This window comes from Hemiscyllium ocellatum, chromosome 9, assembly GCF_020745735.1.
Source record: "Hemiscyllium ocellatum isolate sHemOce1 chromosome 9, sHemOce1.pat.X.cur, whole genome shotgun sequence".
NCBI classification, from domain to species: Eukaryota; Metazoa; Chordata; class Chondrichthyes; order Orectolobiformes; family Hemiscylliidae; genus Hemiscyllium; species Hemiscyllium ocellatum.
Window position 1 is genome coordinate 90,374,195 of NC_083409.1, and position 20,792 is coordinate 90,394,986.

A 20,792-nucleotide genomic window follows, 5' to 3' on the forward strand; every position below is an offset into this window, starting at 1 on the left:
CTCCACCTCCAACCTCTGTCCCCTATCATAAAGCCATTTTTGTATATAAATGGCAAGCTCACCCTGTCATTTTGAGCAAGAAACTCAATCATTTTGAGAAGATTCACTACCATCTAAAATTACTGGCTTTCTACCAGAATCTTGGAGTTTTTTAAAAAATTAAACTGAACAAAGAAAGCCCCAACAGCTGAAATATACAGTCCTGGGGAGAGTTGTCTGGAAGCTGTGGAAACCTATTCACACCAGCACTACAAGAACAATGAACTTTAGGCACAGATAAAGAATGAATTTTGAATTAGTGGTGCTGGAAGAGCACAGCAGTTCAGGCAGCATCCGAGGATCAGCAAAATCGACATTTCGGGCAAAAGCCGTTCATCAGGAATAAAGGCAGAGAGCCTGAAGCGTGGAGAGATAAGCTAGAGGAGGGTCGGGGTGGGGAGAAAGTAGCATGGAGTACAATAGGTGAGTGGGGGAGGGGATGAAGGTGATAGGTCGGGGGGGAGGGTGGAGTGGATCGGTGGAAAAGAAGATAGGCAGGTAGGACAAGTCATGGGGACAGTGCTGAGCTGGAAGTTTGGAACTAGGGTGAGGTGGGGGAAGGGGAAATGAGGAAACTGTTGAAGTCCACATTGATGCCCTGGGGTTGAAGTGTTCCGAGGCGGAAGATGAGGCGTTCTGTGGACATCAACAGTTTCCTCATTTCCCCTTCCCCCACCTCATCCTAGTTCCAAACTTCCAGCTCAGCACTGTCCCCATGACTTGTCCTACCTGCCTATCTTCTTTTCCACCTATCCACTGCACCCTCCTCCCTGACCTATCACCTTCATCCCCACCACCACTGACGTATTGTACTCCATGCTACTCTCTCCTCACCCCCACCCTCTTCTAGCTTATCTCTCCATGCTTCAGGCTCTCTGCCTTTATTCCTGATGAAGGGCTTTTGCCCAAAACGTCGATTTTGCTGCTCCTCGGATGCTGCCTGAACTGCTGTGCTCTTCTAGCACCACTGATCCAAAATCTGGTTTCCAGCATCTGCAGTCATTGTTTTTACCTACAGTTAAAGAATGGTGCAGAGGGCAGGGATTCAGACTTTTAGATCATTGGGATATTTTCTGGGTCAGAGGTGACCTGTTCAAGAGGGATGGGTTGCACTTGAACTGGAGAGCAACCAATATATTGGTGGTGAGGTTTGCTAGTGCTGCAAGGGAGTGTTTAAACTAAATTGGCAGGGGTGGGGTGGGATCCTCAACAGCAGGAATGCAAGTGCAATGTTTGAAGGAGTTATCAGAAATAATAGGTTGAAGATTCAGGTCAGGCTGGAACATGACAGGAAGCAAGGAATGCTTGTTGGATTAAATTGCATTTATTTCAATGCAAGAGGGCTGGCAGGTTAGGCTGATGAACTCAAGGTGTTGATGGATACAAAGGACTGGGATGTTATAGCCATTACAGAAACGTGGCTGAGGGAGAGATAGGACTGAAAAATGTGTTGCTGGAAAAGCGCAGCAGGTCAGGCAGCATCCAAGGAGCAAGAGAATCAACGTTTTGGGCATAAGCCCTTCTTCAGGAAGCCGTCATTCCTGAAGAAGGGCTTATGCCGGAAACGTCGATTCTCCTGCTCCCTGGATGCTGCCTGACCTGCTGCGCTTTTCCAGCAACACATTTTTCAGCTCTGATCTCCAGCAACTGCAGTCCTCACTTTCTCCTCCGGAGAAATAGGGCTGGCAACTTAATGTGCCAGGGTGCAGGTGCTTTAGTTGTGATAGAGGTGGTGTAAGTAAGGGAGGGGGAGTTGCATTTTTGATTAAGGTGAGTATCACAGCAATAGTCAGAGATGAAATAACTGAAGGATCATCTAGTGAGGCTTTGTGGGTGGAGCTAAGAAATAAGAAAGGGATGGTGATGTTATTGGGGTTGTCCTCTTGGCCCCCAAATAGTCAATGGGATTTAGAGAAACAAATACTGTAATTAGGGAGATTGGGAGACTTGCAGGGGCAATAGGGTTGTCATAGTAGGAGATTTTACTTTTCCTAACATAGAATGGGACTGCCAGAGTGTTAAGGGCTTAGATGGGGTGGAATTTGTTAAATATGCTCAGGAAAGTTTCCTCAAGCAATATATAGAGGTTCCTACCAGGGAAGGGGCAAAACTCGACTTACTATTGGGAAATAGGGCAGGACAGGTGACTGAGGTGATTGTGGGAGAGCACTTTGGGACCAGTGACAATAGTTCAATTAATTTTAAAATAGTTATGGAGACGGACAAAACTGGTCCACAGGTTCAAGTTCTAAATTGGGGCGAGGCAAATTTTGATGGAATTAGACAGGAGCTTGCAGGGGCTGATTGGAATAGTTTGTTTGCAGGTAAAGGGACCTCTGGCAAGTGGGAGGTCTTTAAAAATGCAATAGATGGAGTTCAAGGTCAATATGTTCCTATAAGGATGATGAACAAGGTTGGCGGGAATAGGGAACCCTGGATGACAAGAAATATTGAGGCTTTGAGCAGAAAAAATAAAGAGGCATGGCTCTGGTAGAGGCAGCTGGGATCAAGGGAATCCCTGGAGGTGTACAGGGAATACAGGAGTAGAAGGAAATCAGCGGAAAGGGGGCACAAAATAGCCTTGGCTGAAAAGGTTAGAATGAGTCCAAAAGAGGTTCTTCAAGTATATTAAAGGAAAAAGATTGACCAGAGAGAGATTAGGGCCCCTCCAGGACCAAAGTGGACATGTAGATGTAGAACCGCAGGAGATGGGTGAGGTTCTCAATGAATATTTCTCCTCTGTGTTTATTGTGCAGAAAGACATGAAGACTTGTGAATTTTGGAAAGTTAGTGGTGCTTTCTTGGGGATGATCCATATTACAGTAGAGGAGGTGCTGAATGTATTTGAATGTGTGAAGGTGGATAAATCTACTGGTCCTGACCAGATATATCCAAGGACACTTCGTGAGGCTAGAGGAGAAATTACAGGGGTCCTGGCTGATATTTCTGCATCATCATTAGCCACGGGTGAGATCCTGAAAGACTGGAGGGTAGTGAATGTCATACAAATATTCAAGAATGTCTGCAAAGAAAAATGTGGGAACAATAGACCAGAAAGCTTATTATTTGTGGTGGGTAGGTTACTTGTGAACGTTCTGAGGGATAAGATATACATACATCGGGAAAGACAGAGTGTGATTAGGAATAGTCAGCATGGCTTTATGAGTGGGAGATCAGGCCTCACAAATTTGTTAGAATTCTTTGATGAAGTGACTAGGAAGGTTGACAAGAGCAGGGCAGTAGACATTGTCTATAGAGGAACCTTGATTATCCGAATGAGATGGACGGGCACTATTTCATTTGGATAATTGATTATTTGGTTAACTGATTTCCTCTGGGGCTCTGAGTTTTCTGTGAAGTCTGCTCCCCATTCAGGAGACTAGGCATCAGCACACTGCGTGCGAGCCCCTGCCCCCACCCCCAACTCCTGCCTGCCCCCAACCCCATCCGCCCTGCCCCACTCCCCCGCCCACCCCCAGCTCCACCCCCCAACCCCGCACTCCTGTCTACCTGCACACCTCGGTCTCCCCCACTTCCCAGGGCAGCAGTTGGGCACCAACACTAAGACTGCTGCTTTGTGAAGTAATTCCTCAAATAGCGTACACACACACACACACACACACACACACACACACACACACACACACGTTCCACCTCTGCCCTGTACAGGACAACGTTGGAGAGATCATCTGGGGAAGAGGGGGTTTATGGTTCACCCCTATGTAGAACTCCTAGGAAAGTGTGGGGAGAGAGAGAGAGAGGGTGGGAGGTCAGTCATTTGGAGATGGTGCATGGATTGTCCAGGACTGTTCTCGGCAGCATTTCAGTGAAACGAGCATGTATTATGTCATTGTACCTGTAATCAAAAGACGCGATCAGGGTTGAAACAGTTCTTTGACATAATGTTTCTATTGGGACCTTGAGATTCCCTTCAGATAATCCAATATTCGGATAATCGAGGTTCCTCTGTATTATGGATTTCATTCAGGACTTTGATAAGATTCCACATGGTAGGCTGATCTGGAAGATTAGATCACATGGAATCCAGGGTGAGCTGGCAAATTGAATACAAAATCAGCTTGATGGTAGGAAGCAGACGTTGACAGTGGAAGGATGCTTGTCGGACTAGAGGCCTGTGACGAGTGGAGTGCCTTAGGTGTCAGTGTTGAGCCAATTACTCTTTATTATCTATATCAATAATTTGCATGAGAACGTATTTAGCATGATGAGTAAGTTTGCTGATGACACTGAAATAGGTAGTATTGTGTTCAGTGAGAACGGTTATCAGAAATTGCAACAGGGCCTTGATGAGCTTGCATTTTGGAACATCAAATCAAAGTAGGAGTTTCAAGGTGAATGGTATGACCTTAAGGAGTGTCGTGGAAGAGAGGGATCTTGGAGTTCAGGTTCACAGTTCTCTGAAAGTGGAGTCACAGGTAGACAGGGCAGTGAAGAAGGCTTTTGACATACTGGCCTTTTTCAGTTAAGGCATTGAGTATAGAAGTTGGGAAGTTATGTTGCAGTATGCAGGATATTGGTGAGGCCGCACTTGGAGTATTATATTAAGTTTTGGTCATCTTTTTATATGAAGGATGTTATTAAACAGGAAAGAGTGCCTCGACTGAATGGTCTGAGTTATAGAGAGAGGTTGGACAAGTTAGGACATTTTCTTTAGAGCGTAGGAGACTGAGGAAGAACCTTATAGAGATGTATAAGATCATGAGAGGCATGGATAGGGGAATGCACTCAGTCTTTTCTCGAAGGTTGGTGAATCGTGGACTAGAGGGCATCAGTTTAAGATTAGAGAGGAAAACATTAAAGTTAAAAATCACACAACATCAGGTTATCGTCCAACAGATTTATTTGGAAGCACTAGTTTTCGGAGCAATTCTCCTTCATCAGGTAGCTTTGAAGAGTTTCATAAGACACTGAATTTATAGCAAAAGATTACAGTGTCATGCAACTGAAATGATATATTGAACAAATCTAGATTGCTGTTAAGTCTTTTAGAATGGGTTGCAGGTTTTGGTTCATTAATATGGAAACGCTAGAACTTATTTTAGGTCACATTCTTGACATGACTTAAAGTTTAATAAAAAAAGTGACAACCCAGCTCAGACAATGTATTGAAGGTATAAGGTTAGAATCTGTATTCCAATCTTGAGTCAGTCTGATTCACAAACTTGTCAACAAGTCTCACAAACTTGTTTGAGTTTTTTTGAAGAGATAATGAAGATTGATTGACGAGGGCACAGCAGTCGATGTGATCTGTATGGACTTCAGTAAGGCGTTTGACAAGGTTCCCCACAGGAGACTGGTTAGCAAAGTTAGATCTCACAGAACACAGGGAGAACTAGCCACTTGGATATAGAACTGGCTCAAAGATGGAAGACAGATGGTAGTGGTGGAGGGTTGTTTTTCAGATTGGAGGCCTGTGACCCATGGAATGCCACAAGGCTCGGTGCTCGGTCCACTACTTTTCAGCATTTATATAAATGATTTGGATGTGAGCATAAGAGGTATAGTAAGCAAGTTTGCAGTTGACACCAACATTGGAGGTGTAGTGGCCATCAAAGAAGGTTACCTCGGATTACAACGGGATCTTGATCAGATGGGCCAGTGGGTTGAGAAGTGGTAGATGGAGTTCAATTCAGATAAATGCGAGGTGCTGCAGAGCAGGACTTATACGCTTAATGGTAAGGTATTAGGGAGTGCTGCTGAACAAAGAGACCTTGGAGTGCAGGTTCATAGCTCCTTGAAAGTGGAGTCGCAGGTAGATAGAATAGTGAAGAAGGCGTTTGGAATGCGTTACTTTATTGGTCAAAGTATTGAGTACAGGAGTTGGGAGGTCATGTTGTGGCTGTACAGGACATTGGTTAGGCCAATGTTGTGAAACTTGAAAAGGTACAGAAAAGACTTACAAGGATGTTGCCAGAGTTGGAGGACTTGAGCTATCGGAAGAGGCTGAACAGGCTAGGGCTGTTTTCCCTGGAGCATCAGAAGTTGAGGGATGACCTTACTGAGGTTTACAAAATAATGAAGGATAAGATAAATAAACAAGGTCTTTTCCCTGTGTTGGGTGAGTCCAGAACTAGAGGGCATAGGTTTAGGGTGAGAGGGGAAAGATATAAAAGAGACCTAAGGGGCAACTTTTTCACACAGAGGGTGGAACGCATATGGAATGAGCTGCCAGAGGAAGTGGTGGAGGCTGGTACAATTGCAACATTTAAAAGACATTTGGATGGGTATATGAATAGGAAGGGTTTGGAGGGATATGGGCTGGGTGCTGGCAGGTGGGACTAGGGTTGGGATATCTGGTCAGCATGATTGATTTGGACCAAAGGGTCTGTGTCCGTGGTGAACATTTTTATGACTCTATGACCTCTTTCATTTTTTTCAATTTCGGGATTTTATTCAAAAAAAGACAACACTTTTGACTGATTCCTACAAATCCGACATAGAGAGAGGGGTGCTAAGTGCTAAGAGTACACTTTCTGTCAGTACCTTATATCATAAACCGGGGGTGACCCTCAGATGAGTTTACTCAACTCTGCAAGATGTGGGAGAGAGAGTTGGGTGTTGAAGTTTCATCAGAGGCATAGGAGGATATTTGGGAGAATGCAAGGAAGATATCAATTTGCAATAGGACCCATGCTTTACAGGTAAAGATTCTCCACAGGGTCCACTTGGCTCTGGACCGTTTGCCAAAATTTAAACCAGGGGTATCTTCAACATGTCCCACTCTTACCCATTGTCTCTGGTCTTGCAATAGGCTTCAAACATAATGGAGTGCTATGGCGGGTCCAGGAGAGGATTTTAGGTGTAAGGGTGGAGAAGGACCCTATCTCTCTCCTTCTGGGCCTGCCCTCTGTATTCCCTGCAGACGGGCATAAGAAAAATCTTTTCAATATTCTCACATTCTATGCAAGAAAGAGTATCTTGCTAGATTGGATACCCGAGAAAACACCCTGGGCCTGTTGGGTTGGTGGAAGATTAGTATGGAGCGTATTCCCTTAGATTTTGTCACAAATATGGTACACCATAAAACTGAGAAGTTTTATAAGACATGGCAGCCCTTTTTGGAATATCTGGACACAGATCTATCTGCCACACTAACATGGGCTTTTATATGGACATAGTGATTGTGTTTTACGAGTCCAATATCCAGGGAGGAGGAACTCTAAACGTATGAGCGTTTTGTTTGGCTGGACTGAGTTATTACTATTTATTAGTTTGTTGTTGGTTATTACTTATTTATTTAGTTAACTAGCCAGTTTGGGTTTTTTTATTCTATACTTTTCTATATATGTTTATACATTTGTACATGAGGATGTGTTGGGTTTTTTTTTAACTTGTGTTGTTTTTATTGTATTGTTTTGTACTTGTTGTAATATTAAAAAAAGTCAATTTTTCAAATTAAAATATGTTTTAAATAAAGGGAACCTGAGGCGCAATTCTTTTATATAGAGGGTGATACATATATGGAATGAACTGCCAGCAGAGTGGTTGAGATGGCTACATTAATATCATGTAAAAGGCATTTGGACAAGTACATGGATAGGAAAGGATTAGAAGGATATGGGCCAAGTGCAGGGAAATAGGGTTAGCTTTAGCAGACATTTTTAGTTGGCAAGGACCAACTTGGGCCAAAGGTCCTGTCTCAGTGCTGTAGGACTCTCTATGGCTCTATGAAAAACTGGATTTAGCCAACATGGATTCTGCACAAATTCCAAGATCTCCAACTTCAATGGATATTCAATCACATAAACACAGGACATTTGCACCTATCCTAATAAGCAAGAAGACCAGTTCATCTTGAAAGGAACAACAAAGAGATATTATAGGAAACCAAATTTAGTGGAGTGCTAAGAGGCCTGCAATTTTACATAACTGAAGGCCCCATTCCCTGGTGAAAAGGAAGTCAGAAGGGGTTAAAACAGAAGAGGGATGGATCCCCCACAACTATTGCCAGAAGAAGGATCACTGCACCAAGAAGGATCCTCACAGCTATCTCTCTCCTCCATTGACCAGCCACAAACTACAGACCTGACAAACAAAGGCACCCAAGAGCACCAACACCAATGTGATCAGTACTCCTGATCTTAGACACCTTCTAAGGTGAAGACCCACTTGCAAGAACCATAAGAAATAGGATAAATCAGAGTACTCACCTGACAGATCCAAACATGTCTTACCACATCAGCGGACATAGCCCAGAGTGAAGTACTCAACAGAGCACCAGCTATGGTGAGCAGGAACAGCTACCTGTACTTCAAAATCGTGTTGTTCCTAGTTAACTGGAAGAGGGCAGGTGGATTAGCAATGGTGCAGGGCATCCCAAGGTCAGGAAGGTCTCTATATTTAGGTATTTGAGATCATATTACTGTTCTGTGCGTAGCAGTATTGTATTAAACTAATAGTATATATTAGTCCTAACCTCTGTACTTGACAGTGTCAATTCCACTGTTTGTAATTTGCCTTTTTTTCTTTTGTTTTCTTGTGATATATTCACCTTTCTATTATTTTCATAATTTTCAATTTCATGTTTCAATAAATGCAGAGATGCTTTGCCCTTGAAATGCCTGCCTCCTGTTTTATCACATCACATTCATTAAATAAGTCCAGTGGCACAACCAGGGATCTGGGGGTGATTCAAACCACCTAAAAATCAGCAAATTACTGATTGCAAACCAGAACCCCAACATCCTGAAGAGTGTGATCTACCTTTACTAATTAATCTACCATGTGGAACCTTATCAAAGGCTTTACTAAAGTTCATGTAAACAATGCCTACTACTCTGCCCTTGCCAATCTTTTTGGTTACTTCCTTAAAAACTCAATAAAGTTTGTGAGACATGATTTTCCTCGCACAAAGCTGTGCTTACTACCCCTCATGAGTTATTGTGTTTCCTTGGGATGCCCTGCATCATTACCAACCCACCTCCCCTCTTCCTGCTATCTAGGAGCAACACAATTTTGAAGTGCAGGTGGCTGTTCCTGCTGACCGTAGCTGGTGCTCTGTTGAGGACTCCAGACATTGTAGGCCTTCACTCTGGGCTGTGTCCGCTGATGTGGTCGCATATAAATCTGATCTTTTAGAATCACCTCCAACAGATTACTCACCAATGATATCAATCTCAGGTCTGTCGTACCCAGGCTTCTTCTTCCAGCCTTTCTTAAATAAAAGCACAACATTAGCCACCGTCCAGTACTCTGGCACTTCACCTATGGTTATAGATATCATAGAATCCCTACAGTATGGAAACAAGCCATTCAGCTCAACAAATCTGCACCAACCCTGCAAAGAGAATCCTACTCAGACCCATTCACTCATATTTCCCCTGACTAATGTACCTACCCTATACATCCCTTAATGCTATGGGCAATTTATTATGGCCATTTCACCTTGACCTATACATCTTTGGACTGTGGAAGGAAACTGGAGCACCTGGAGGAAACCCACAGGGACATGGAGAGAATATGCAAACTCCACACAGACAGTTGCTAAGGCTGGAATCGAATCCAGGTCTCTGGCGTTGTGAAGCAATAGTGCTAACTACTGAGCCACTGTGCCGATGATGCAAATGTTTCTGCTAGGGGCCCCACAATTTCTTCCCTAACTTTCCACAACATCCTGGGACAAACTTGATCTGTTCCTGGAGATTTATCCACCTTTATGTTTTCAAAGACCTCCAGTACTTCCTCTTCAGTAATGTGAACTGTTTTCAAAATGTCAATATTTATGTCCCCAAGTTCTCTAAGCTCCATTTCTTTCTTCACAGTAAAGGCTGATGTGAAATATTTATTTAGTATCTCTCCCACCTCCTGAGTTTAACACATAATACGTCATTGATCTTTAAGGGACCCAATTCCTTCTATAGTTGCTTATGCTCTTAATGCCTTTGTAGAATCTCTTTGGATATACCCTAGCCTTATATACCAAAGATATTTCATATTCTGTCTTTGCCTTCCTGACTTCCCACTCAAGAATGCCCCGACACTCTTTGTGCATTTCAAGAGATTCATTTGATCCTCGTTGTCAACATCTAAACTATGATTCTTTCTTATTCTTGACTAGAACTTCCAAATCTTTATTCATCCACTGTTCCCTAATCGTACCAGCCTTGTCCTTCATTCTAACAGGAACATAATGCCTCTGACCTCTTGTTATCACACTTTTGAAAGCCTCTCACTTGTCATTCATCCCTTTATTTGCAAACACTCTATTCCAATCAACTTTTGAAAGTTTTTGTCTGATATCATTAAAATTACTCCAGATAAGAACTTTCATGGAAGCCTTATCTTCTTCCATAACTATCGTGAAACTAATAATATTATGGCAACTCATCCCAAAGTGTTCCCCTACTCACACTTAGTCACTTAATTTCACAAGAGAAGGTCAAGTTTTGTTCCTTCTCTCCTAAGTATATTTTACATATTGACAAAGAAAATTTTCGTGAGCATATTTCACAAATGCCTCACAATCCAAGCCTACCTATCCCCTCAGTCCAGGAACTCCCCACATACATTCAAGACACCACCCACACTCTCCACCTCCTCCAAGACTTCCATTTTCCTTGCCCCCAACGCTTCATCTTCACCATGGACATCCAATCCTTTACATCTCCATTCACCGTGACCTGAGCCTCGAAGCCCTCCGTTTCTTCCTCTCCTGACGTCACCCAACAGTACCCTTCCACTGACACTCTCATTCGTTTGGCTGAACTGGTCCTCACCCTTAACAATTTCTCCTTCAAATCGTCCCACTTCCTCCAGATGAAAGGGGTAGCCATGGGTACCCGTATGGGCCCCAGCTATGCCTGTCTATTTATCGGCCATGTAGAACAGTCTAGCTTCCGTAGTTACATCAGCACCACTCCCCACCTCTTCCTCTGCTACATTGATGACTACATTGGCATCACCTCGTGCTCCCGCGAGGAGGTTGAGCAGTTCATCAACTTCACCAACACATTCCACCCTGACCTTAAATTCACCTGGACCATCTCTGACACCTCCCTCCCTTTCCTGAATCTCTCCATTGCCATCATCGACGACTGACTCAACACTGACATTTTTTACAAACCCACCGACTCCCCCAGCTACCTGGATTACACCTCTTTCCATCCTACCTCCTGCAAAAATGCTATCCTGTATTCTCAATTCCTCTGCCTCCGTCATATCTGCTCCCAGGAGGACCAGTTCCACCACAGAACACACCGATGGCCTCTTTCTTTAAAGACTATAATTTTCCCTCCCACGTGGTTGAAGATACCCTCCAACACATCTCATTCACATCTTGCATCTCCGCCCTCAAACCCCACACCTTGATCCGCAACAAGGTTAGAACTCTCCTGGTCCTCACCTTCCACCCCACCAACCTCCTCATAAGCCACATCATCCACCGACATTTCTGCCACCGACAAACGGACCCCAGCACCAGGGATATATTTCCCTCCCCATCCCCATCCACATTCTGCAAAGACCATTCCCTCCGTGACTACCTGGTCAGGTCCACACTCCCCAAACAACCCACCCTCCCCTCCTGGGACCTTTCCCTGCCACTGCAGGAATTGCAAAGTCTGTGCCCACACCTCCCCCCTCACCTCCATCCAACGCCCCAAAGGAACCATCCACATCCATCAACGTTTCACTTGCACTTCCATAAATGTCATTTATTGTATTTGTAGCTCCTGATGTGGTCTCCTTTACATTGGGGAGACTGGACGCCTTCTCACAGAGCGCTTCAGGGAACATCTCCGAGCCACCTGCACCAATCAACCCTGTCGCCCCATGGCCAAACATTTCAACTCCCCCTTCCATTCTGCCGAGGTCATGCAGGTCCCGGGCCCCCTCCACCACCAGTCTCTCACTACCCGACACGTGGAGGAAGAACGTCTCATCTTCCACCTCGGAATACTTCAACCCCAGGGCATCAATGTGGACTCATTTTCCTCTCCCCACCTTACCCCAGTTCCAACCTGCCAGCTCAGCACCATCCTCATGACCTGTCCTACCCGCCAATGTTCTTTCCCGCATATCTGCTCCACTCTCCTCTCCGACCTATCACCTTTACCCCCACCTCCATCCACCTATTGCACTCTCAGCTACCATCCCCCCCCAGCTCCACCCCCCCCTCCCATTTATCACTCCACCCCTATGCTCCCAGTTTCATTCCTGATGAAGGGCTCCTGCCCAAAACATCGATTTTCCTGCTTCTCGGATGCTGCCTGACCTGCTATGCTTTTCCAGCACCACTCTAATTGAGACTCTTGATCTCCAGCATTTTCAGAACTCACTTTCACTTAACATTATGGCAGTCCAGTCAACTTTTGGAAAATTAAAATTCCCCACTATTACAACCCCATTATTCTTACATATATCAAAATCTCTCTACATATTTACTCCTCAATTTCCCTTTGAAATATTGGGGGCCCTATAGTACAGTCCCAACAGGGTGATCATCCCTTTCTTATTTCTAATTTCTGCCGACATAGTGTCGCTGGACAATCCCTCAGAAGTATCCTCTCTAATTCCAGTAGTAATGTTTTCCTTAATGAAAAAAACCCATTTCCTCTCCTCTTGCCTCCTTTTCTGTCCTTCCTACAGCATCTAAAACCCCCAGACACTAAGCTGCCATTCCTGTCCTTCCCTCAGCCAAATTTCTCTAATAGCTATGATATCACCCTTGCTGTACCATAAAGGGGAAGTTTCATACCTGAGTCGATGTTTAAGGTTGAGTGATATTTCAGCAGACCTGAAGAAAGATAGAAATGTAAGTCTCTTTAGTGCAATGGAAGAAAGGAAGTAGCAGGAAATACAAAGGAATCTGTGATAAGAGTGTCAGGCAGTGGAGATGAACCAATTAAATTTTCCATAATGTGCAAAAAAGAAAGACAAAGCACATCACAGAACACGTTTGTGATTGTAACATGATCTAAAGTTGTTGCATTCAATGTTGATTCCAGAAGTTTGTCAAGTGCAGTCTTGTAAGATAAGATACTATTTCCCAAACTTGCTTCCCTAGAACACGGGTAAAAAAATGAGGTCTGCAGATGCTGGAGATCACAGTTGAAAATTTGTTGCTGGTTAAAGCACAGCAGGTCAGGCAGCATCCAAGGAATAGGAAATTCGACGTTTCGGGCATAAGCCCTTCATCAGGAATGAGAAGAGTGTGCCAAGCAGGCTAAGATAAAAGGTAGGGAGGAGGGACTTGGGGGAGGGGCGATGGAGATGTGATAGGTGGAAGGAGGTCAAGGTGAGGGTGATAGGCCAGAGTGGGGTGGGGGCGGAGAGGTTAGGAAGAAGATTGCAGGTTAGGAGGGCGGTGCTGAGTTGAGGGAACCGACTGAGACAAGGTGGGGGGAGGGGAAATGAGGAAACTGGAGAAATCTGAGTTCATCCCTTGTGGTTGGAGGGTTCCCAGGCGGAAGATGAGGCGCTCCTCCTCCAGCCGTCGTGTTGTTATGTTCTGCTGGTGGAGGAGTCCAAGGACCTGCATGTCCTCGGTGGAGTGGGAGGGACAGTTAAAGTGTTGAGCCACGGGGTGGTTGGGTTGGTTGGTCCGGGCGTCCCTGAGGTGTTCTCTGAAGCGTTCCGCAAGTAAGCGGCCCGTCTCCCCAATGTAGAGGAGGCCACATCGGGTGCAGCGGATGCAATAGATGATGTGTGTGGAAGTACAGGTGAACTTGTGGCGGATATGGAAGGATCCCTTGGGGTCTTGGAGGGATGTGAGGGAGGAGGTGTGGGCGCAAGTTTTACATTTCCTGTGGTTGCAGGGGAAGGTGCCGGGAGTGGAGGTTGGGTTGGTGGGGGATGTGGACCTGATGAGGGAGTCACGAAGGGAGTGGTCTTTGCGGAACGCTGATAGGGGAGGGGAGGGAAATATATCCCTGGTGGTGGGGTCTGTTTGGAGGTGGCGGAAATGACGGCGGATGATACGTTGTATGCGGAGGTTGGTGGGGTGGTAGGTGAGAACCAGTGGGGTTCTGTCTTGGTGGCGGTTGGAGGAGCGGGGCTCAAGGGCGGAGGAGCGCGAAGTGGAGGAGATGCGGTGGAGGGCATCGTCGATCACGTTTGGGGGGAATCTGCGGTCCTTGAAGAAGGAGGCCATCTGGGCTGTGCGGTGTTGGAACTGGTCCTCCTGGGAGCAGATGCGGCGGAGACGAAGGAATTGGGAATATGGGATGGAGTTTTTACAGGGGGCAGGGTGGGAGGAGGTGTAGTCCAGATAGCTGTGGGAGTCAGTCGGTTTATAGTAGATGTCTGTGTGGGAGGAAGTGGGAGGATTGAAAAGAGAAGTTATTCAGGGTGAGGACCAGTTCAGTCAGTCGAAGGAGGGTGTCAGTGGAAGGGTACTGGTTGGTCAGTCGAAGGAGGGTGTCAGTGGAAGGGTACTGGTTGGTCAGTCGAAGGAGGGTGTCAGTGGAAGGTCAGTCGAAGGAGGGTGTCAGTGGAAGAGTACTGGTTGGTCAGTCGAAGGAGGGTTCGACTGACTGAACTGGTCCTCACCCTGAATAACTTCTCTTTTCAATCCTCCCACTTCCTCCAAACTAAAGGAGTTGCCATGGGCACCCGCATGGGCCCCAGCTATGCCTGTCTCTTCGTAGGATATGTGGAACAGTCCATCTTCCGCAACTACACTGGCACCACCCCCCACCTTTTCCTCCGCTACATCGATGACTGTATCGGCGCTGCCTCGTGCTCCCACGAGGAGGTTGAACAGTTCATCAACTTTACTAACACCTTCCATCCCAACCTCAAATTCACCTGGACTGTCTCAGACTCCTCCCTCCCCTTCCTAGACCTTTCCATTTCTATCTCAGGCGACCGACTCAACACAGACATCTACTATAAACCGACTGACTCCCACAGCTATCTGGACTACACCTCCTCCCACCCTGCCCCCTGTAAAAACTCCATCCCATATTCCCAATTCCTTCGTCTCTGCCGCATCTGCTCCCAGGAGGACCAGTTCCAACACCGCACAGCCCAGATGGCCTCCTTCTTCAAGGACCGCAGATTCCCCCCAAACGTGATCGATGATGCCCTCCACCGCATCTCCTCCACTTCGCGCTCCTCCGCCCTTGAGCCCCGCTCCTCCAACCGCCACCAAGACAGAACCCCACTGGTTCTCACCTACCACCCCACCAACCTCCGTATACAACGTATCATCCGCCGTCATTTCCGCCACCTCCAAACGGACCCCACCACCAGGGATATATTTCCCTCCCCTCCCCTATCAGCGTTCCGCAAAGACCACTCCCTTCATGACTCCCTCGTCAGGTCCACACCCCCCACCAACCCAACCTCCACTCCCGGCACCTTCCCCTGCAACCGCAGGAAATGTAAAACTTGCGCCCACACCTCCTCCCTCACTTCCCTCCAAGGCCCCAAGGGATCCTTCCATATCCGCCACAAGTTCACCTGTACCTCCATACACATCATCTATTGCATCCGCTGCACCCGATGTGGCCTCCTCTACATTGGGGAGACGGGCCGCTTACTTGCGGAACGCTTCAGAGAACACCTCAGGGACGCCCGGACCAACCAACCCAATCACCCCGTGGCTCAACACTTTAACTGTCCCTCCCACTCCACCGAGGACATGCAGGTCCTTGGACTCCTCCACCGGCAGAACACAACAACACGACGGCTGGAGGAGGAGCGCCTCATCTTCCGCCTGGGAACCCTCCAACCACAAGGGATGAACTCAGATTTCTCCAGTTTCCTCATTTCCCCTCCCCCCACCTTGTCTCAGTCGGTTCCCTCAACTCAGCACCGCCCTCCTAACCTGCAATCTTCTTCCTAACCTCTCCGCCCCCACCCCACTCTGGCCTATCACCCTCACCTTGACCTCCTTCCACCTATCACATCTCCATCACCCCTCCCCCAAGTCCCTCCTCCTTACCTTTTATCTTAGCCTGCTTGGCACACTCTTCTCATTCCTGATGAAGGGCTTATGCCCGAAACATCGAATTTCCTATTCCTTGGATGCTGCCTTCCCTAGAACACGAGCAGGTTTTGGAGACAGGAGGGTTTAGTATGCTCTTCTCATTTTTATTTTGTTGGGTTAGGCCTCATTTTTTCATTTTCTTTGTCTTTGCTTACACAAATCATTTTTTACACAAGCATCTGTGTCTCATTGCTGTGCCCATTTTGTTCGGCTTATCCACTCACTCCATCTACTGGCTTAAAATCTTGCAATTTTGTCTTTCTTGGGTTCTGATGTAAGGTCACTCAATCTGAATAGTTACTTCCCTCTCCAAATTGAGAGGGCATTCAATCCAACTGCTCCACACCAGCCTTCTTCCACCTTATTCACCGGATCCTTTCAACATATCACTCTGTTGCTTTCTCCTTCACCTACCTATCTGACTTCCCTTACATACACCTATGCTATTTGCCATATTTACACCTGGTAAAAGCGTGCCCTACATTCTAATCACAAAAACTATTTTCTTCCAAATTCCCTATTACATTTGTACCTATAGCCTTGTACCTTATATCTATAGCCCCTGGTCTGTCAATGTTTGGATCTAAGACCCTTCCTTTAATTATGAGAAACAGCTTTTGAGCAGAATCCATGGCAACTTTAAACACTTGGTGGTGTAGCTAAGTTCCAAAACAAAAACAAGTTTGTCATTTCAACAAATAACAGTTTTTATCAAGGGAGGAGCTGATTTTTGAAGAGTAACCATTTTGTTGAGTGTCCCAGTCAGAATTAAGATTAATTGTCATGGGACATAACAGCAAAATGTGATTTTTTTTTCACCATATCATCAATCATGGCATTCATCTAAGCCCAAGAGTCCAAATGATTAAATGATGAAGGATGCTCATTTCAGTTCCATGTCTTTGTACGTATATGGCTTTCTGTTACGAGAGCTGTTTATATTGTTGGGATGGAACACTATCAGTGGCATTATTATGTCAGTGGGATCACCTTGTAGTATTACAGACCTGATTTTTCCTCAGTCTTGATGTCTTCAGCAAGTCTTTATTTACAAAAAAATGGTTTTATCTTTGATCTTTCGACATCTGCAGTTCCTGTGGTAGGAGACTGACACCCGGTTTGCTGTGTCTATATTGCAAAGCCTACAAATGTATCCTAGAATAGAATCTCAGGCCAACAAAAATCTGAATCTACAAATTAACGGCAGAATAAAGGTCTGAGCAATATTAACTTAGGGATGCCAATACACAGAATTTGCTATCTGATGACTGAAACTGCAGAAGTAGCAAATTAAAAAGCACTGACAACTATTCCCTTCGTTTCTTTTAATTGGCCATAGTTTGATCTAAAGTTAGAGACAAAAATAATGCAAGGTAGACAAGCAGAATGCTTGAAGATCACAGTAAGCCAGGCAGCATCAGGAGGTGGAGAGTTAAAGCACAGCAGGTCAGGCAGCATCCAAGGAATAGGAAATTTGACGTTTCGGGCATAAGCCCTTCATCAGGAATGAGGAGAGGGTGCAAGGCAGGCTAAGATAAAAGGTAGGGAGGAGGGACTTGGGGGGGGGGGCGATGGAGATGTGATAGGTGGAAGGAGGTCAAGGTGAGGGTGATAGGCCGGAGTGGGGTGGGGGCAGAGAGGTCAGGAAGAGGATTGCAGGTTAGGAGGGCGGTGCTGAGTTGAGGGAACCGACTGAGACAAGGTGGGGGGAGGGGAAATGAGGAAACTGGAGAAATCCGAGTTCATCCCTTGTGGTTGGAGGGTTCCCAGGCGGAAGATGAGGCGCTCCTCCTCCAGCCGTCGTGTTGTTATGTTCTGCCCGCGCAGCCACCGTGGTGCAGTGGTCATGTCGCCGGTCTGGCGAGGTGGAGACCCGGGTTCAAGTCCCAGCTCCCCGCTGCCGCTCCATTCCATTCAGTTCACAGCGGATTTTCAGTGCGAAACGTAACTCATCCGATTTATAGAGTAAATTCCTATCCAAAGGCAGGATGCCATCCAAATGGATCATACGGTTATCCGCATGTGTCCCCACCCCTTGCCTCCTTTAACACTTTAACTCTCCCTCCCACTCCACCGAGGACATGCAGGTCCTTGGACTCCTCCACCGGCAAAACACAACAACACGACGGTTGGAGGAAGAACGCCTCATCTTCCGCCTGGGAACCCTCCAACCACAAGGGATGAACTCAGATTTCTCCAGTTTCCTCATTTCCCCTCCCCCCACCTTGTCTCAGTCGGTTCGCTCAACTCAGCACCGCCCTCCTAACCTGCAATCTTCTTCCTAACCTCTCCGCCCCCACCCCACTCCGGCCTATCACCCTCACCTTGACCTCCTTCCACCTATCACATCTCCATCGCCCCTCCCCCAAGTCCCTCCTCCCTACCTTTTATCTTAGCCTGCCTTGCACCCTCTCCTCATTCCTGATGAAGGGCTTATGCCCGAAACGTCGAATTTCCTATTCCTTGGATGCTGCCTGACCTGCTGTGCTTTAACCAGCAACACATTTTCAACTGTGATCTCCAGCATCTGCAGACCTCATTTTTTATCAGGAGGTGGAGAAGTCAACATTTCGGATGTAACTCTTCTGGCCAGTATTGCTGCCCAGGAAACCATGATGTTGGTCTTGAATTTGAGATCCCAGGCCTCAAATACTCTCTTCCACAACACACATTCACCAATTAGTTAAGGCCAATGAGAAGTTTCTGGAAAATGTGGAACAATTTCCATACTTTGGGAACATCCTCTTGATGAAGGTAGACCTAGATAGCATACTGTATCAATGCCTTATGACTAAAAGCAGGAAGAAAACTAAATAGGGAGAATTTGGAATGGAGATCAAAGATATCTGTGCACCGCAGTTTAGCTCTGTTTTTATAGCTATAGGTAAAATCTAGAACTTCATTTGATCTGAATTAAATGAGCCACAAGTGAGGTGACAAACCACTGTCAATCCTTTTGTTATATGTTTTAAAACAAAACAGGTCATGATTTTATTTCGGAATGCCTAATTTCTATAATATTTTGCCTCTGATTTATAAAGAGATGACATTACAGGGATGACATTGAATACTTGGTTGACGATAAACAGTGCAAGGTAAAGAAATAACAATCATCTCTTTGTTCAATACACTTATGTTTAAGGGCAACATTAACTTCCACTTATATACCAACCTTAATATGGAAAGTTATCCAAAAATGCTTCATGGAAGTGGACACAAAACATTGATGCTGAACTAAATAAGACAATATTAAGAGGGATGAGTAAATTTTGGTTCATAAGGTCATGTTTTAAGGAGGGTCTGAAGTGAAGGACGTTTCAGAAGGAAACTTGAATACCTGAGATTGAAGTGGATATAGACATGATAGTGCATTTGTACTGTGTCTCCAGTATTTCGACAATTCTTTTGCTGATGATACAGTGGTCACTTGGGAGAACTCTTGTGGAAGTTCAAATCCTGAGTGTGAACTTGACCACAAAGTCTATGATCAAGAGGCAAAAGCACCACCAACTGTACTAATCTGACATTATTCTGAGTGATGAGTCATATTGGACTCAAAACATTAACTCTGTTTCTCTTTCCATAGATGCTGCTGGACCTCCTGAGTTTCTCCAACATTTTCTTTGGTTCTTTGACGTTGTAATTGCTGTATCGCCTGCCACTGTTAAGTTCCAAGAAGTGTAATTGGTTTGGGAGTCTGGTATCAGGAATACAAATAACATCACCTACTGACTGAAGGTGGATTTGAACGATTAGCATCTCAACACTGAACATGTAGATTTGGAAGAAGACACTGCTGTTGGACTGTCCCACATAATCCAATGGATGACATCAAAGATGAGTGCACTGAGAACCCTTTTGCATTGCTTAGAGATCATGCAAGGTCAAATCTAGTCTACAAAAAAAAGCCATATTTTATTGAGAAAAATATTAACCTGATTTTTATGTTTTGTGTGCAACAATGTAGACCCTATTTCAGAAAAAAAAATCAATGTATAACTATTAGTCTAGCTGCACTGCTAGAGATAGAATAGTTTTACATGGTTAATATTTTAAGGAATTGAGGATATTAGATTTTGAATAACCCTGTAAATAACAGATTGTTAAAAATCTGTTTGTCTATTTCAAGTGTTGAAATATCGCAGTATTCACAATGCATATCAGGGAAACACAATGTACAATGATTTGAAAGTATACAATGGATCATCTGTGTTGTCTATAATTGCGCACCCTACATACAATGCAGCAGCACCATAATGACGCCAGTTACAGGGATAATCAGTTACACAGTAGAATCCGCTTATTGGTACAGCTTGAGACACCCTTCAAAAAATTGCAACATAAAGGAAATTTCTATTAGAGAGGAAACAAGGAAAAGAAGTTCTAATGTATAAAAACTTCTATTTTCCTAAATTCAATGTAATATCTGTACACAGGATGAATAATATTGATGTAAGTTGTATACTTTATATATGTTACAATGTATTTTAGATTCTGGCCTGTGTTCAGAAGGAGTTTACTGATTGTCAGAATTTTGGAGTCAGAACTTTTAAAAAAATCAGAATGGAAAAGGAAACCCTGAGATGATAGTGGAGATTTGTTTGCATTGGTAAAGTTTTATGAGTGGACAGAGTAAACATTGAGAGGCATTACCTTGTTTTCTGTTCAGAAGGATCAGGGTTTTTCTTTGTTTAGCAGAAAAAATAAACAGCTTGGAAGGTTTTGTTGGTCGATTTGCAGAAGTCCTGGTTGAAGCTAGACGAATGAAACAGTTTGCCCTCGGTAAAGGAGTTAATTCAGA